Source organism: Taudactylus pleione, unplaced genomic scaffold (genome assembly GCF_031769625.1).
Source record: "Taudactylus pleione unplaced genomic scaffold, aTauple2 ptg000093l, whole genome shotgun sequence".
NCBI classification, from domain to species: domain Eukaryota; kingdom Metazoa; phylum Chordata; class Amphibia; order Anura; family Myobatrachidae; genus Taudactylus; species Taudactylus pleione.
In genome coordinates, this window is record NW_028284495.1 from 33180821 (window position 1) to 33199151 (window position 18331).

The following is an 18331-nucleotide window of genomic DNA, read 5'->3' on the forward strand; positions in this document are numbered from 1 at the left end:
AAATCCGACTAAACAAGGGCCGCGATGCTGGTTTCCGGCTTAGTGCGCACACTAACAGCATTGCGGCCAGCACTGAAGTCGGAAAATGCCATTTAGCCGACTAAGTGCAGGGCACACCATGGGCAACTGAATAGATCCGGGAACTCCTTCCCAGTGCTATTCCAATCACACTGAATTGAAATCGCCCCCAATGATCAACTACTGCTAGAAGACAATCGAAATACAACAGACTTTTTAAATTATGGTTAAACTAATTATATACCTATATAGACTATACCATAAGTATAGCTTCTGCTATTAGCCATTGATCAATTACATATGTACCGGTATTTTCACTAAAATCATTTTACATAGTTTTGGCTACTTGTAAAGACCAATGCTTTCAATAAACATTATAGAGATCAATTCATAATGAAACATTTTCTAATAAATGTAATGTTACCAATTTCTCCATAAACCGATTTACATCCCCCATACAATTTTCAAAGGCATTTACATACCCCCAACTTTTTAAGTGAAGGAATCAGGCCAAAAGTTCATACATTAGGGCAGCGTTTTTCAACACTAGTGTGCCGCGAGCGGTTCCCAAGTGTGCCGCGATGATCCGATCCCAAGTTCTGTTGCTGCAATCATTATTACCGCAATATCGGCTTTGGGCTTGCCTTCTCACCTGCCCAGGCTAGTGCTGCTCCTGCTCCAATGCTCCGCAAACAAGAAAGACAGGCACTCTGACACTCCCTCTGCATAAACTCCTGCTGCTGAAGGAGGGAGAGGAAAACGGAGCTCCTTCAAAGTAGGGGCCAGTGCATTTTTATTTATTTTATTACTGTGGGGGACAATGTGTGTGTAATTACTATGGGGGGCCAAAGTGTTTGTATTATTACTGTGGGGGTCAATCTTTATAATAGGGGCCAATGTGTGTTATTACTGTGGGGCCAATGTGTGTAATTACTGTACTGTGGGGGGCCAATGTGTGCAATTACTGTACTGTGGGGCCAACATGTGTGTAATTACTGTACGGTGGGGGCCAACATGTGTGTAATTACTGTACTTTGGGGGCCAATGTGTGTAATTACTGTTGGGGACAATTACAGTAGGGGACAATTCTGCATTACTGCAGGGGACATTTTTTGCTGTAGGGGGGGCAATGTGTGTGCTTGTTTTTCTGTTGGGGCCAATGTGTGAGTATTTTTTTCCCATCGGGGCCAATGTGTGTGTGTTTTTTCTCATGGGGGACAATGGGTGTGTTTTTTTCCCCCTGGAGGACTGAAGTTGTGCCCCAGAAAATTTTAAATCTTGTTCAGTGTGCCGCCAGTTGAAAAAGGTTGAAAATCACTGAAATTAATGCATGAGATTGAGGCATGGTCACATGAAGGGGGCATGGCCAAAGCTGCTTATGCTCTGGACCGCCCAGAATTCTCTTCTCCTCCCCTAAAGTCTTCTTTTGAATGCCTTTCACATCTCAGCACCCACTCACTGCTGCTCTGCTATGTTATGCAGTGCAGCACTGAACAGGCTATGCCTCCCAACCTTCCTGCCGAACTGGGACAAAATTGTATGGATTGGGATGGAGAATGGAGCAGACAAATCGGGATTGCCCTGCCTAATTCAAGACTATTGAGATGTATGCATTTACATTGTATAAGTAATTTATACTGTGAAAAGAATTGTGAATACATTGCAAAATAATATATACTTCACACAATGTAACTGTCTCTAGTAATTTCTAATTATTGATGATCAATAAACAGTGCATGAAGGAAAGTAAATACCCATTTCACGCTAAAGCCCCAGCTCCGACCCGTGTCCGACCCTGGATGCTGAACACGGGTAGAAGATGGGGCATCAGATAACGAGGACCCGGGTTATTCCCAAGTCGTCACCGTTCACACAGGATGCTTGGAGATGACGTAATCTCCAAGCGCTCATGAGCCGACCAATCATCAACAAATCCATCAGCCTTTTAGGTATAACCCAGTCATATAATCCGGCCATACCTTTCACACCGCCGTCTACACAGGTCAGATCCGGGAATGACTCTGCTAGCGACCCGGGTAGTGGACCCGGGATGCGCGACCGCTTCACACCAAGCCAAGACCCGGATAGTGCCAGATTGCCCTGGCAATAACCCGGGTTCTCCAGTCGGTGTGAAAAGGGTGTTACTTTGTAATGGGTAGTATTAAATTCTGTTTAAACCCCTAATACATAGTTACATTTTTGCTCAAACCAGTATAATACAAAATACAAGTAAAATGTTAGCTTCTAAAGAACACAATAGAAAGTAGATACACATGTCTGAAAAGATTGGGTCAGTACCAATATAACAAAAAAGGTAAATTATGATACAGATACAAAATGACAAAAAATATAGGTTTACTGAACTGTAAAGATAGCAAACATACACTCTAAATAAGGGAATGTATTTATTTATATAGTGCACTCATATACTGCAGCACTGTTTTCATAGAATATTTAGCTATTTACATCAGTCCCTGCCCTATGTTCCCGGCCACATACATGCACTCACATACATACTAGGGGTTTTTTTTTGAGGGGGGCCCAATTAACCAATATATTTTTGGAGTGTGGGGAAAAAACGCAGTACCCGGAGTAAACCCACACAAGCAGGAGAAGAATATACAAACTCCACACAGTTAGGGCCATGCTGGTAATCAAACTTCAGTGCTGTGAGGGAGAAATGCTAACCATTACAATATTAAATGTCAGTGATTTATTGAGGCAAGCACAAACTTAGAGATAACAAGGAGCCATGCCCACAAAAGCTGTTTTCCTCCAATAACGAGACAAAGTTTTACATTTTGTACATGGGCGCCAAACAGTTTTAACTCGTTTTACATCTGATAACCTATGTTACTGTGTGTTAACTGATGGTAACTGAACCAAATCCTGTGTACACTAACAATATAATGGTATCTTAGCCAAAACCTGTGTACACTAACAATATAATGGTACCTTAGCCAAAATCTGTGTACACTAACAATATAATGGTACCTTAGCCAAAACCTGTGTACACTAACAATATAATGGTAACTTATTATTATTATCATCGTTTATTTATATGGCGCCACAAGTGTTCCGCAGCGCATTACAAAGTACATAAACAAATATTTGACAACGGACTTACAGTAAAAAATAGGACAAGGACATGGGTAATATACATTGATACATAAGTGACCATAACACCTAGATATGCAACAGAGCGTAAGCAACCAAGTGTTAGGTGCCATGGTGGGGGGTAAGAAGTAGGTGAAAGTAAAGTAAGGAGAAGCACGTAAGAGCTTACATTCTAAAGGTGTAAGTAAACCAATTCTTGCCTAGTCAGTTAACCTGACCTGCTGGCTATATGTATTAAAAGTTGGTCACACAAACTAGCCAAGATATGTGGCCTTCTTACTCAATGGGGCGGGAGGAATTAAATTCAGTGCGCTGTTGATCGCGCCGAGAGGGAGCTCCCAGAGCTATTCAATTCAACGTACTGTTTAGTCCGACTAATTATTTCTTTTATGCACCCTCCTGAGGTGCGAGCAGAAATCCGACTAAAGTAAACATGTGCACACTAACAGTATAATGGTACCTTAGCCAAAATATGTGTACACTAACACTATAATTGAGCATAATGGATCAATACTATTGCAAAATGCCACTCGTCTGCATGAGCCATTAAGACTCACACACTGAACACATGTCATTTAGAAGAGGACTATGGGTATAGCTAAGGGCATTTAGAGGCAAAGAATCACAATCTACTGAAACTTGAGCTCTGCTCACAGATCTGTATAGAAAATAATTAACATCACTAACATCATGTATTCAGCTTTTTATTATGCATTCACCTCCAAATATTACCAGAAGACAATGAAAAAGAGAAAATGTAAGAAAATCTGGTTTGACTACATTGAAGATCTTAACAAAATTTCCTGTTTGCCCAAAATATGTCAGAATCCAATATTACTTTGTGCACATAGTGACTGCAATTTTAACATTTATATTTCACTCCAGCAGAAAATATAATTCTTGTAGCAAAACCATTTACTGCAATGCCCAATATGGGGCCAGTCACATTCACTTAGCTAGGGATGTGAAATCATACAGAAGATCCAGACAGTCACTAAATGCCCCACCCTTATCTACTTGTGCTTTAATGATGTCCCAGCATATGGCATAGCAGAGACTGCACAATATTATTACATTCTGTAGTACACCAAGTTCTTTGTCTTGAAACAAAATGTTATATTTAGTATCAGAACTTTTATATGCAATTCAGACTTAACTATAATTTGTAATAGAAAATATTAATACACTATAATACAATCAAGACCATTGTATATTCTACAAAGGGTGTGGCATTCAGCATTGTCACAGCATTTCAGTCAATAAGATACAGAAAAGTTTCACTGTCCATTCCATAACCTTGACCCTGTCATAGAAATCACTTTCTTAACTAGTTAGTGTAATTCTAGTATGATAAAAACACACATATGTACATTTACACAATCTTTATTCTTATTATTTGCATCTATTAAAATAATATTAGAGTCTCAAATACTGTCACTGTAAACACACGGTGCCATCACTGTTTCTGTAACATAGCCAGATCAGTATATTCTATTTTAAATACATCTGTTGAATTATGTTTATATAAATGGAAACACATTTGTAAAAATGTAGTAATAATAATAATAATAATAATAATATTTTTTTTATTTGCATAATCACAAGTTTAAATTTTGAATGCAGTGCATATATAAAGACAATTTATCATGTGTCCTTAAATGAGTTAAAGTATGTTGATGATCTCAAGAGTCCACATGAGCTGGGGAGGGATTGCAAACGTCAAAATGAATGGGGGTATGCTTCAAGGATCAGCACAGGCTGACAGTGCAGTATGTCAAATCGTACTATTGGGCAACACAAGACACTGAATCTGAGAACTAAGCTGTCCTCTAAATTTGTAAATGTGCGAAGATCAATTTACACATAAGTAAGCATATGTGCTACTCAGATACACAAAATAAAAAAAAAGATTAAGTGAGTTGTAAAGAACCAAACAAACATCTTAAAATTAGAGAATATTATACTGCAAAGCTCAACCTTGGAATCAGCTTAAGGGGAAAAAACGATATAGCAGAAAAGAAGATAATAACATTCATAGCTTCTGAGTGAAAAGTAATCAGAGACAGAAAATTGTATTGTGGATGCCCAGCTTTAGACCATAAGCAGATATCCAACCTGGACACTAGTACTATGATGTGTAAACTTTGACAGTTCATGAAATGTTGGAAGTCAGTCTCCCTTACATAGGACAACCCAGAAAATACTAACATAACACAAAATAGCTATTTAAACAACACCCTTTTTCCATTGCTCACAGTCCAGCTGTGCATAATGGAAGCCATATGTCCTTTACTCACACTGTACAGCGAGATCCTGAGAAGAGGAGCTGGGAAGGAACTGTCAGGGTCCTAGAGGGATTGGTAGTAAGGATGCCAAAGCTAGAGACAGGGAGCGCTGGTACTGCAGAGGTCCAGATCTCTAATTTACTATATCACCACACCCACCGCATTGCAGAACCCACGGGCTGGGGGTGATCACAAGCTGGAGCTCAGGCAGAGATCACTAAATAAATAAATACACAATAAAGCCCACGCCTGAGTGGGCAGTCATCCAGAGTGACCCTCTTATCATCCCCCATTACTGATAGACGCATCCCAGCAGCAGGCACACAGAGGGCAGGTAAGTCCACCCCTGTCTGACTTGCTGTCATCATTCTTTGCAGCTAGAGATACATTGATGCAATTCATTCTTCTGCATGCATCTATTCTCCCCTGCACTGTACCCCCTGATCTGCGGCGCAGAAAGGAGGTAACCTGATAACACCGTCTTATTTATTACTGCAAAGTGATGATTACACTCAAGGGAACCCAGGCAGCATATGTAACACAGATCACACAGCACTCCCTTCCATTTCTGACCATCCGCGCTACACCCGGGACACATTGCCCAGCATGCAGAAGATGAAACAATGGCGCCTCGGGGAGAACTATATGTTAAAGCATGCAAAAAAAGGTCCCATATTGCTGCTGCTGAGGCTCGGGCACGGCATGCACTGGGCGTGATGGGCATGTGAGGTGACCTGCAGAGAGAGGAGTCATGCTTGGAGAGAAATGACATACCTCGGTGTCAGCACAGTGACCAGAGCCGGGGGAGCTCGCTGAGATCGGGTCACCAGGCAGGGTGTGCAGCCACGCGTCAGCTGCACAGTACAAGTTGCCCGGCCCAGCAGCGCACACACAGCAGACCAGCTGCAGAAGCAGGAGCCCCCACTCTCCACAGTACGCGCCCCCTCTACTGCGCGCCGGATCCAATAGCAATGCACAGAAATGCAGTAGCTCCGCCCACAGAATGAAAAGCTCACCAATGACTGCAGCGTCAGTGAGCCAGTAGACGAAGCATCCCTCAAGTGACTGGCATATACAGGCAGAGGAGTAACATTATATAGGCTGCCATGTACTGTACACAGTGCACACTCAGGAGGTAAAAATATGTAATTCATTAAAATGACCTTAAATAGTGTCCTTATAGATGTTAAGCAATAAGCATCAAATAAACACATACTGTATTTCATTCACCCAATGACAACAGCATATATGTCATATGTCCAATGTTTGATGTGCTCACCCACATGCTCTACGTGTTCCTCTGTTGTTTTATGGCTAGTTTACACAGATTTTGACGTATGTGATAATCACACAGAAAGTCAGTGTATTTTAAGATATGAATTCACAGGTTTTAAAATGGACCTGACACCTTAAAACGGTGCCAGACAAATACTTTACAGTTGCCTGTCAGATAATTAGTAAGAAACATTTTCAGGTTCATTACTACATGAAATGTGTGAATCTTTATACCACTTAAATCCTTTGCCTCAGTAAGGGGCCTATTTAACAAATCTCTCTGCCCCATTATTTCTGCCCGTTAACCCTTCGGAAACAGCAGTTTCTGCATGATCATTAAATTAATTAAAACCGATATTTATCAACTTATAAAGAGGGAGATACCACAGAGGTATAGAATAGACATAGAGATATTCCTGCATTAATGACGGAATCAGAGTAGACTGCCATTAAGCTCACTGCCATCGAGCATACTGCTAGCACACTGAACAAGGGTCTGCCCTGCTAAACTTGTGGGATCATAAAAAGTGGGAGGTGACTGCTCCACAACCACCAATCAGCTCATTTTAGGCATGACCCAGGTCGGATAACCCCGATCGTGCCATTTACATGGCACCATTACCAAGGTCCATTCTGTGTCCAACCCTGATAGATAGCTGGGTTGGATTCCCGGGTACCTAGACCTGGGGTATTTTTCAGGAACCCTTTTCCACTGAGCCGCGAACCGGGTAGACCCGGCAATAACCCGGGTTATTACAGAAGTGGAAAAGAGGTATTAGTTTCTGGAGCTTCAATATGGATTGGACCAGTAATTGAAGGTGCAGTGTTGGACTACTTGTGTCTGAAAATCTGTGCTACACACTGGGTTTGTGCATATCTCACAACTGACCTTACTTTTCGTAAGATAGCCCCAATTGCAGGTTGAAAAAGGGGCAGAGTTTCAACCAAAAGTGGGTGTTTCTAGGCCGATCAGGACTTGGTTAGGGTGGATCAAAATAAAATTTGGATTAATTGGGGGCATAGCCTATTTTGACTTGACTGGTCTATGTAAATGTTGAGAGGGATGAGCGGCCTTTCCAATAAGGTCTAAGCAAATGGTATTGGAGTTTGTATAATGGGGTTTGTTACTGACAGGAATGTGATGCAATATCACTTCAAACAACCAAAAATTTGGGCAAGTAAATATATCACCACTGTAGTGTATGTTTTGTCACCACTTGTTAGGATCAGTCTTTTTTAATTTTCATTTTTTTTATGATTGTAGACTACAGTTTAAAAATGTACCCAGATAAACCATCGATGCCATTTTCAGTCAGAGTACAAGTATGTTTTATCTAGAGATGTGCAGGCTCCGATCGTTTCGCAATTTCCAGCCACATTTGTATTTTTACAACCAAATTTGGGGTCTTTTGTCTATAAAAGATGATGTTTGTCTATGAAAGATGACGTTCTGCCTCTTTCTGAGACCCGAAATTTGGCGGGAAAATCTGAACCAATCCGAGCCCGCACATCTCTAATTTTATCTTAACATTTTAAAAAGTATGATCTTCGTATATTGAAAAATCTATTAACAAATTATATTTCTAAAAGAAAACTCTTGATTACCAAAATATTAATCAGAATTGCAATGCTTATTCTAACTGTTTTGTGCAATACACTTCAGAAAAAAATGAATCCACTGTCAGATTTATAGACACTGACATTAAAGCTGTGATATCACTTCAGCAAATGACATTGCTCCATAAATGCCTCTTTCAGACATGGAGTTGGCTGCACTACAATACAGGTGAAGAAGCACTTTTATGAATATTTCATATAATTTTACAGCAATTCCCTCTGAGTTGCCTGAACTTACAAAGTTTCACAACATATATTGCCAGATATAACAGACACAGTGGGCCTGATTCAGAGCCAAACGCTCTGACCAGAGCGCTCGCTCTGAATCAGGGCCCTCCTCCATGAAAATGGAGCGTCCTCCACAGCTTATGCGAGCGCCCATGATGATGGTCGCGATGGTCAAGATCGGGCTTGCGACGGAGACCCTGCGGTAGGGTCTTGTTGCCGCAAGCCCTGGAGTGATTTTGGCTCTATCAGAGCCAAAATCACTCCCACTGACATCACTAGTGATGTCAGTGGGGCCGGCTTCAGACGGAAGGCGTTCCCATGGGAACGCCTCCGTCTGGCAGCCACGCCCCCGGCACGCCCACCAAAGGGGGCGTGCTGTCAATCAACATCGACAGCACGCCCCCTTTGGTGCGAGACCCGGAGCGACGGAGAGCCCGTCGCTATCCGGGTCTTGCGCATGCGCACGATGGAGCTCTCTCCGTCGTGCGCATGCGCAGTGGGGCAACATCGACCCCCTTGTGAGCGTCCTGCGCTCGCGAGCGGGTCTGAATGACCCCCAGTGTCACAGCAACAAATTCATCAAATGTCATCTAAAACTGTGTCCTTCATCATTATTTTTAAGAACTATATTAAATAAATAAAGAAATCATAATCCACTATAAGATGGGAAATTCATCAAAATCTTGGAGAGAGATAAAGTGGAGACGTAGCTGATAGCAACCAATCAGCTTCTGTAATTTTTATACCACCCACAGCTTATGCGAGCGCTCATGATGATGGTCGCGATGGTCAAGACCAACGCGACCATCGGGCTTGCGACGGAGACCCTGCGGTAGGGTCTCGGTGACCGCCAGCCCTGGAGTGATTTTGGCTCTATCAGAGCCAAAATCACTCCCACTGACATCACTAGTGATGTCAGTGGGGCTGGCTTCAGACGGTAGGTGTTCCCATGGGAACGCCTCCGTCTGGCAGCCACGCCCCCGGCATGCCCACCAAAGGGGGCGTGCTGTCAATCAACATCGACAGCACGCCCCCTTTGGTGCGAGACCCGGTGCGACGGAGAGCCCGTCGCTATCCGGGTCTCGCGCATGCGCACGACGGAGCTCCCTCCGTCGTGCGCATGCGCAGTGGGGCAACATCGACCCGCTTGCGAGCGTCCTGCGCTCGCGAGCGGGTCTGAATGACCCCCAGTTTCACAGCAACAAATTCATAAATGTCATCTAAAACTGTGTCCTTCATCATTATTTTTAAGAACTATATTAAATAAATAAAGACATCATAATCCACTATAAGATGGGAAATTCATCAAAATCTTGGAGAGAGATAAAGTGGAGACGTAGCTGATAGCAACCAATCAGCTTCTGTAATTTTTATAGCACAGTCTGTAAAATGACAGTTAGATGCTGATTGGTTAGTATGGGCAACTTGTACACTTTATCTCTCGCCAAGATTTGATAAATCTTCCCTTAAGAGTGTATTAATCACGTTTCCACATTTTGAATATTTAGATGCATTATCAGAAGCAGAGCTGTAGCCATTGCAGGGGCAGTGATATCTTAGAGGTCTGGTTTTGATATCCAGACAGAAGGCGGAGGTAAGTATTAGGGTTAGGCACTAGAGGGAGGGTTATGGTTAGGTTGAGGGACCAGAGGGTTAGGGTTAAGGGGAGGGTTAGGGAAAGGACTATAATACTTACAGCAATCTGTAGGGATTCTTACATTCAGGATGCCGACGGTTACAATACCGACTGTGCCTTACCAACTGTCAGATTCCCAACAGATTGAGAAGGTAATGGGGGGCATCCACTAGACGATTTTATCCCTGTCCAACCTCTTAACGATTTTCCCTTGAAGTTTCCCTTGAAATATGATCTTCCACTCTGAACAATTTGCAAAGGATTTGCAAAAGATTTGCAAACGATTTGCAAAAGATCGCATGGGGCACATCCACTAGACGATCTACTCCCTGTCCAACCTCTTAACGATTTTCCCTTGAAGTTTCCCTTGAAATTTGATCTTCCACTCTGAACTATTTGCAAAAGATTTGCAAAAGATTTGCAAAGGATTTGCAAAAGATTTGCAAAGGATTTGCAAAAGATCTAACGATAAACTATGTTGTTTCAATCTGTGATTGAGAGCTTTCAGCTGTAGTGGGCAGATAGTGGTTCATCGTTTGATCGTTCAGTGAGAACGATGTGTAAACGATGTGTAAACGATTTGTAAGCAATCAAGTGAAATTGACCTGCATGTTCAGTCGATGGAGGAGACGATCAAACGACCAGCGGGAGCGCGCATCGTACATCGTTAGAAACAATTACTGCACGATTTGCAAACGATGTTCAAACGATGTTTGAACGATTATCGAACGATTTTATCATTATCGTTCAATCGTTCAACTTTATCGTCTAGTGGATACCCCCCTTAACAATAAACTATGTTGTTTTAATCTGTGATTGAGAGCTTTCAGCTATAGTGGGTAGACAGTGGTTCATCGTTTGATCGTTCAGCATGAACGATGTGTAAACGATGTGTAAACGATGTGTAAACGATGTGTAAACGATTTGTAAGCAATCAAGTGAAATTGACCTGCATGTTCAGTCGATGGAGGAGACGATCAAACGACCAGCGGGAGCGCGCATCGTACATCATTAGAAACAATTACTGCACGATTTTGCAAACGATGTTCGAACGATGTTCGAACGATGTTTGAACGATTATCGAACGATTTTATCATTATCGTTCAATCGTTCAACTTTATCGTCTAGTGGATACCCCCCTTAAGTGTTAGGGTCAGGGGGGGACTGAGGGTTAAGGGGAGGGTTAGGGTGTGGCACTAGTGAAAGGGTTAGTGTTAGGCAGCAGGAGGGTTAGGGTTAGGCTGCGGAAGAGGATGGTTAGGGTTAGGCTGCAGGAGGGGAGGGTTAGGCTGCGGGAGGGGTGGGTTAGGGTAAGAGGTACAATAATTACAGAAATCTGACGGGATTCTGACTGTCGAGATGCCACTGTTCATATTCTGATCGTTGGCATCCTGACCGCCGGGATCCCGTACCCAACTCCCGGTTGCCAAGCATGCTCAGCAGGATGGATCTATAGAGAGAAGAAAGAAGCTGCACAAAACACCTCTACATTTTTCCATAGGGCCCAATGACTGTAAGTAACGCCTCTCTGCATTGGTATTGTATTAGGTCAGTATATAATATATTGCCCAAGCTTAACTCTCAAAATTTTGGACTGAATTAGGTAAGGTACATTACATACATACCATGACCACTGTAGTGTGGCCACAGCCTATCTGGCAAACTGCACCTGTTTTGACAACTGAAAATCTGAAAACTCATTCAAAGTATAATTATTGGTAGTTATTCTCTTTAATGCTGGCCATACACCTGTGCAACCAGCATCAGATCAGAAACGCCATCCGACTCCCAGGAGCTCCCTGGCAGTCCCGGCAGCATATTTGTTGTTTTTTTTACCACACGATCTGTCATACGATCGATCGTGTGCCTCACGTGCTCATCAGGGAAAAAGTCATTGAAATTACTTGAATGGACGCACGATGCATCGCATGCACAAAATACACGGTACGATCTGCACACGATAGGATGGAACATATGTGCTGCACATCTGATCATACGATCCATTTATAGGAGCTGCGGGAGCGCGCATCGGATCGTATCTCACTCCAAAAATATACGATTTCCACAGGATCCATCGTAAGACTCGTCGAAAATTGGCCCGAAATTGTGCAGGTGTATGGCCAGCATTAGAAAATCTTGGAAATACAAGTTCACAAAAAATTCAATGCAAACTTGGTTTATTGACATTTTCTCCTAACTCTGTTGGGGTAAATAGGAATCACAAATAGTCTGAACCTACACTTTTTTAGGCTTGCAACTGTGGCTACTTCATATTCCAAGATGCTCATTAACAGTTATTGGTACTGCCCCCGAAAAAAAAAACTCTGGTTGTAGCTTGGCAAGTATACTGACACATACAAACATACACATGGTAGGGAGCAATTTTATGTCAAGGTCCAACCTACAAACACATCGGGAAACCCATCATTATTCATTTCACCTTTCAACATTTATCTCCCAAAATACTGTTCAGTCTGTTCTAATTATTGTATTTATAACATGTCTCACTTGTCAATAGGGGGGTCAGGTGCGCTCTTCCTATGTTCTTATGAGGGGGGGGGTTGTGTTATGTGGTGAGTGTAGTAGTTATGTTGGTGTGTCCTGTGGGAGGAAGAATAATAATCAACAGACAACATAGGGAGGCCAAATCGTTTATTTGAGCAGTCACAGTGCTACTCCGATAGGGTCCTGAAGAGGGGGAGGGCTGGTTGGAGCGGGTGGTTGTAGGTGAGGGTTTAATGGCTCTGGGTGGGAAGGTAGGTGGACTCTTTCAGGGGGCTTCTTCAAGAACCACACGGCAAGGAGCCCCCTGAAAGGGTCCACCTAGCAGAGCCAGAGGTGAAGGTGTCAAAATGATAGAAGCATGTGCAGAGGAACATTAAGCAGGCCTAAAGAGCTGGTGCGTCAAGGCCCCACGCCAAGCCGTCCAGGAGGAACCAAGTGACTAGGTTGAGAGAGCTGTTGGTGAGTGGAGTTCAGAACAGACATGCATTCCAAAGAGATGCCTGATGGATGACCATCTTTACCCGATGCGTTATCTTCTGCTAGGAGACAGGCTCAACCCATTGGTAGATGTAATAGAGCAAGAACAAGTGCCCATGCCTCTGTCAACGGAAATATGGACATCCCACACCACGTCCAAAGTTCTGAAGGATGCCTGAGGATAATGCTGATCCTCCACAGGAAAAGCAGAGACCACCATGACTTTGTTAATAGGAAACTACTGTAACTCTTTGAAGGAAAGCCAATGAGGGCTGCAGGACCACACTGACATTATACTACATCATGAAAGGTTATCTGGGATACAGGGCAATGTACTCAGAATCCCCACTGGCAGAAGAGATAGCCAGGAGAAAGACTGTCTACCCTGCAAGTCATCTAATGTCCACTGAGACTTAAGGTTAAAAGAGATTGTGCTGAAAAGCCTGTAGAACCAGAACCAAGTCCCAAGGGGCCACAGAGGGAATAAACAAGTCCTGGCTGAGGAGAACCCCCTGGAGGTAGGTCTGTACCAATGGACTGACTGCAACCTGTCTGTGGAAAGAGATTGAGAGAGACAATACCCCACCTTAATGGGTGATAGACAAAGGCCCCTGTCCAACCCCATTTGTAGAAAGAGCTAGAATCCTGGAGAGATGGAAATATACAGGATCCAACTGCCTGATGGAACACCAGGAACAGTAGACTCGCCACACCCACCTAAAAGCCCTAACAGCGAAAACACGACCTACACACAGCACCATATACAAAATGGTGTTGGAGAAACCCCTGGGCCTCAGGAGGATTGTCCTTCCAGCCACCATGTCAAACCAGGTAAGGGAGATATCAGAACTGGAATGGATGAGAAGGTCCAGCCTATGCAGGAGATATTAGGGAGGAGCCATCGACAGCCTGTGGAGGACCGCATACCAAGCCCTCGATGCTAATCTCTGGTCACTAGAATGGTCAATCCACTAATCAGCCTTAGCTTGCAAAAATCTGTAGTATGGGAAAGAGAAGGGGGAAAGAAAGGACTCTTTTGAGGGCACATTTGAAAAGAGATGTGTCTAATAAAATATAATTTTTAATACAAAATATTTAAAAGGTAGGAGTAATAATAAAAATCGTAGTATAGCAACCAATAATATAGTATATAATGTCATAGGTCATTTCCAATAACTAAAATATATTATACGAGTACGATAAAACTAATCGAACAGCATGCTACTGTAATGTAGATGCCAGTTGGAGTCTCTACCTGTACTTATGCATCATAGGGAGTACAAATTTAGGTTAAAAAGGTATTGTTGGGTTACCTACAGATATCATAGCTATTGAATAATTTCTAGCCAGTTAGAAGAGAGATAGATTTATTACACAATCACCATAACTACTTTCCCCTTATTTTTCCTATGCAATTTTCCATCCCCCTCTTCATAGAAGAAGTGTCAAAACCAGGGCCACTGGTGGATAGATGTACCTGAGAGGAAATGTCTAGGAGACAGATAATGCATTTACCAGAAGAACCCCCATCCCATAGCAGAAACTGTCCAACTTGTAGGACAGGTAGTAATCAACTAGTTAGCTGTTCCAGATATATTCTCACCCTAGGTGGGAGATAGTATAGGACAGTGGGACATCTGGACATTTGCAGTTCTCCAGTAGAGCGAACCCATGGTGTACATTTTCCGAGGAGAAGATAGAATCTTGTAGAGACACAAAGTACCCTCACAAAATCTCCAACACTACCACTGAACTCTGAAGAGATTGGGATAAACCTCCAGCCCAGAAAGGCGCCCCCCAGCAATAGATTGAGAGATAGTCAGTGGCATAAAAACAGATGGTGAAGTCTTATCACTAGACATCATTTGTGCCGGGAGATTTCTGCATAAGCCTACATACCTAGAGGGCCGCAGATGCCACACTGACCTGGTGAGCGGTAAGGTGCTAACCTAAACTGGCTTGCCCCATTGCCTGGTCAAAGTCCCTGAGGCTGTACATGGCGAGGCTGGTTAGTAGGCCATAGACTGAGCTATCTCCTCAAGGACCCATAGGATTGGACTGGCTCCTGAAAGCTGAGCAGACTCCATCTACAGGAATACTGTAGGCATTTGTCATAGTGGTCCCTGGATAGTGACACTAGAGGAAGAAGTGCAAATTTCAGACATAGCAAATGTATAGATAGAGGGTACTTATCTTAGAGAAGATATTCCATTACAACAGCATGCCATTCAACCACCATACTGTGTAGAAAGAAGCATCCAAGGTCACACAACATTACTAACCTGTAACTTAGATAATAATGATCAGTAATGTAAAGGTATAGAAACCAGCAAAGGACACAGCATAATTGGAGTGGGCGTGACTCTGTAAATCTGCACCTGAGCATTTAAAACTACAGTATATGTCAGCCCAAGGGCACACCAACTAAAGTGGTTAGTGCCGGGAGGCATACACAGTGTAGGTAATTAACCCAAATGCAATTAGACATAGATTCTAATGCAATTCAACATAGATGTCCGCAAGGTCACATTATAAGATAAATGTGTCTTTGTTACGTATGAATCCCTCTCACGCAATAAAGGAGTAACCAAAAAGCCAGTTAAGACATGCATTAGCAAATGGTATGCCTGAAGTTATAATGTTATTAGCTCAGAACGCGCTATAAGGCAAATGTATAATTAGTCAGTGCAGAGTACCTGACCTCTGGCGCCATTTTTAGGAAGGACAAAAAACAGCGACTACATACATAATGTGGTATACGCTGTGAAGCATGAATAGTTGTATACGCTGTGTGGCATGAATAATTACACAACGATCAGGAGTATCTGCAAAGAACACATTATACGTGCAAAATGGACTCGGGAGTGTAAATTGCACTCTTGTCATGTGAAGGCACGGCCACTAAAACAGCAATGTCTGGTACAATGGGGTATTAATGTTGTATTATGAATAATGTTGTCTGACATAAAGAATAAGCAAAGGGCACATAGGGGCCTATTCATCAACACCAAACTAACGGATTTAAGGACCTTTTTTCCTAATTTACATTTTTTTCGTATTTCATATATATATATATATATATATATATATATATATATATATATATATATATACCAGGAATTTGGAGTCAACCGCTATATGGCAACAGCTTATCCAAGTTAAAGTACTTACTTTGTATGCAAAGACCTCCTGCTACAGTACCGACTTGGTAATGTACTCCTCTTACTGGGACTTTCACCGGCTATTCACTTGATACTGGACTCAGTGACTCATTATAGTGTTGTGGGGCCAATTCCTATTGCAATATTGCACATTTTAGCTTTTATATTCATGTTTTTATACGTTCCTATTAAATTGTGTTCATTTTGACCAAGCCATGTGTATATGATATACATTTATTTAAAATATCTCTCTATCCATTAGTGCTGTTACTTTGTTTCATGTTTAGGAGTAGAGATTAGGTTTAGGGATAAAGAGTTTAATACTCACCGGAATGCCCTTCGGAGACATCGTCTATGGAACTCAACCTCATGTGACTGCCGAGACCCAGACAACACTGGAGCCACTGCAGCCACCAGACACCGCTAAACCACCAGGGACAGTATGTCGACATATCATCCATGTAGACATGATGCATGTCCACATGGTCACTATTTACATGCTGACAATTCATTAAGCCACCATGAGAATAGATTGGATCCCAAGAGTTGAATTCAGTAGTGTGAGCCAAGAGAGTAGTAAAGAAGTGATGAAGGGCCTAATTCAGAGCCGGTCGCTTAATGCAATCGCTCGCACGATGTGTATGCAAATTGTGTAGGCAGTGCTATCACACAGCAATGCATTAACATACCCAGTATTTCTTAGAGAGCGATCACATAGTGTATGCAGACACCCACCAGCCTATTTTAAGATGCCCACTTGTGCATGTCATGTCCAGGAAGTTTATGCAACCATCGGTACATCGGATTACATCGGATGTTATCGAAGCGCTTGAGTTTGACCATATTCTGATGCAAGTACTGCAAGCACTTGTGCGCTTCATTCGGGAAGGAATAATCATTCTGGTTAGAATGATTATTCCTTAATGCGATGGTCGGGTTTTTCGTTTTCTTATTTTAACCTATTGATGCCTACTGGACATGGAGACCATTGGAGGTAATATAGGTGAGTATGTGTGAGTGTGTATGTATGTATATATTAAAGTTATACTGTGTTAGGTGTGTGTGTGTTTCTTTCAACATTTCTTTACAGGTGAACAACAGGTCCCCGTGGTACTTGTGGTTCTCCAAGTACCAGCATGCGGGGGAGGCTTGCTGGGACCTGCAGTTCTACTGGAAAGACAATGTTTTATTATTTCTATTTTTACACATCACTCACACAATCAACCTGCCACCCACCGCCCAGGGGTGGCAGGGATAGCCTCGGGCTATCAGCCTAGGCTAGGGGTGCCCTGGAGAGGGAGACTCCTTTTTCTGAAGGGGTCTCCAACTCCCCAGGGATCCCTGGCCTGACTAGCGGTCAGAGCTGATGCTGCGACTGGGGGGCCCGGTGATAGGGCTCACCTGGCTGTGGCATCAGTCCCCCGTTAGAAAGGGTCCAGTCCAGGGCTAGTTCTTTGATTTACCGGGAGACACTACGCAAATTTTTCCCTATAAATCCAGAACCAGCCCTGCTTCCCATAGCCCAGTGCTGGTTGTACTGAGTACAGGGAGACCCTACATCATTTTTTCCCTGTACTTAGTCAACCAGACCTGGGTTTCAGCAGTCCGGGGCTGGTTCTGTTTTGGAGGGAGACCTCACATCAATTTTTGTCTAACTTTTAACTGTTTATTTACTTTTTACAGTCAGATGCATGCAGGCATCTCAGTGATGTTTGCATGTATCTGTGTCAATCCGACCTGCTCATGCTCAAATCGAAAGCATGAAGCAAGTCTATTCTATTGGGGATTTGAAGTCCGATTTTGAGTTCGATTTAAAATCGAATGATAGTAAATAAGGGTTATGTGTTTTGGGCTATGTAAAAGTACCAATGTTTTTCCGATGGTCGATTTGAGACCGATTTGACTCAAAATTCAGTTTGAAGTCCGATTTTACATTCAATTTGGCCTTTAGTAAATACCCAAAAGCAAAATCGAATACAAATTGAATGAAAATCGCACCTCAAATCACTCAA

The 18331-nt window shown here is 42.7% G+C and overlaps 1 protein-coding gene across 17 annotated transcripts in view; it reads right to left on the reverse strand.

The window, feature by feature from the left end:
* EPB41L3 (erythrocyte membrane protein band 4.1 like 3) overlaps window positions 1-18331 on the reverse strand; it is a 311810-nt gene that overhangs the window by 210943 nt on the left and 82536 nt on the right. For 15 of the 17 annotated variants that reach the window (XM_088469659.1, XM_088469657.1, XM_088469658.1 and 12 more), the window contains exon 1: window positions 6195-6346. The exons of 1 other annotated variant lie outside the window; for it this stretch is intronic. The gene's annotated coding sequence lies outside the window, so the exon portion shown is untranslated. Of the gene's footprint in view, window positions 1-5432; window positions 5494-6194; window positions 6347-18331 lie in introns of those variants that run through there. One more of the 17 variants, XM_088469649.1, reaches the window with a different exon arrangement.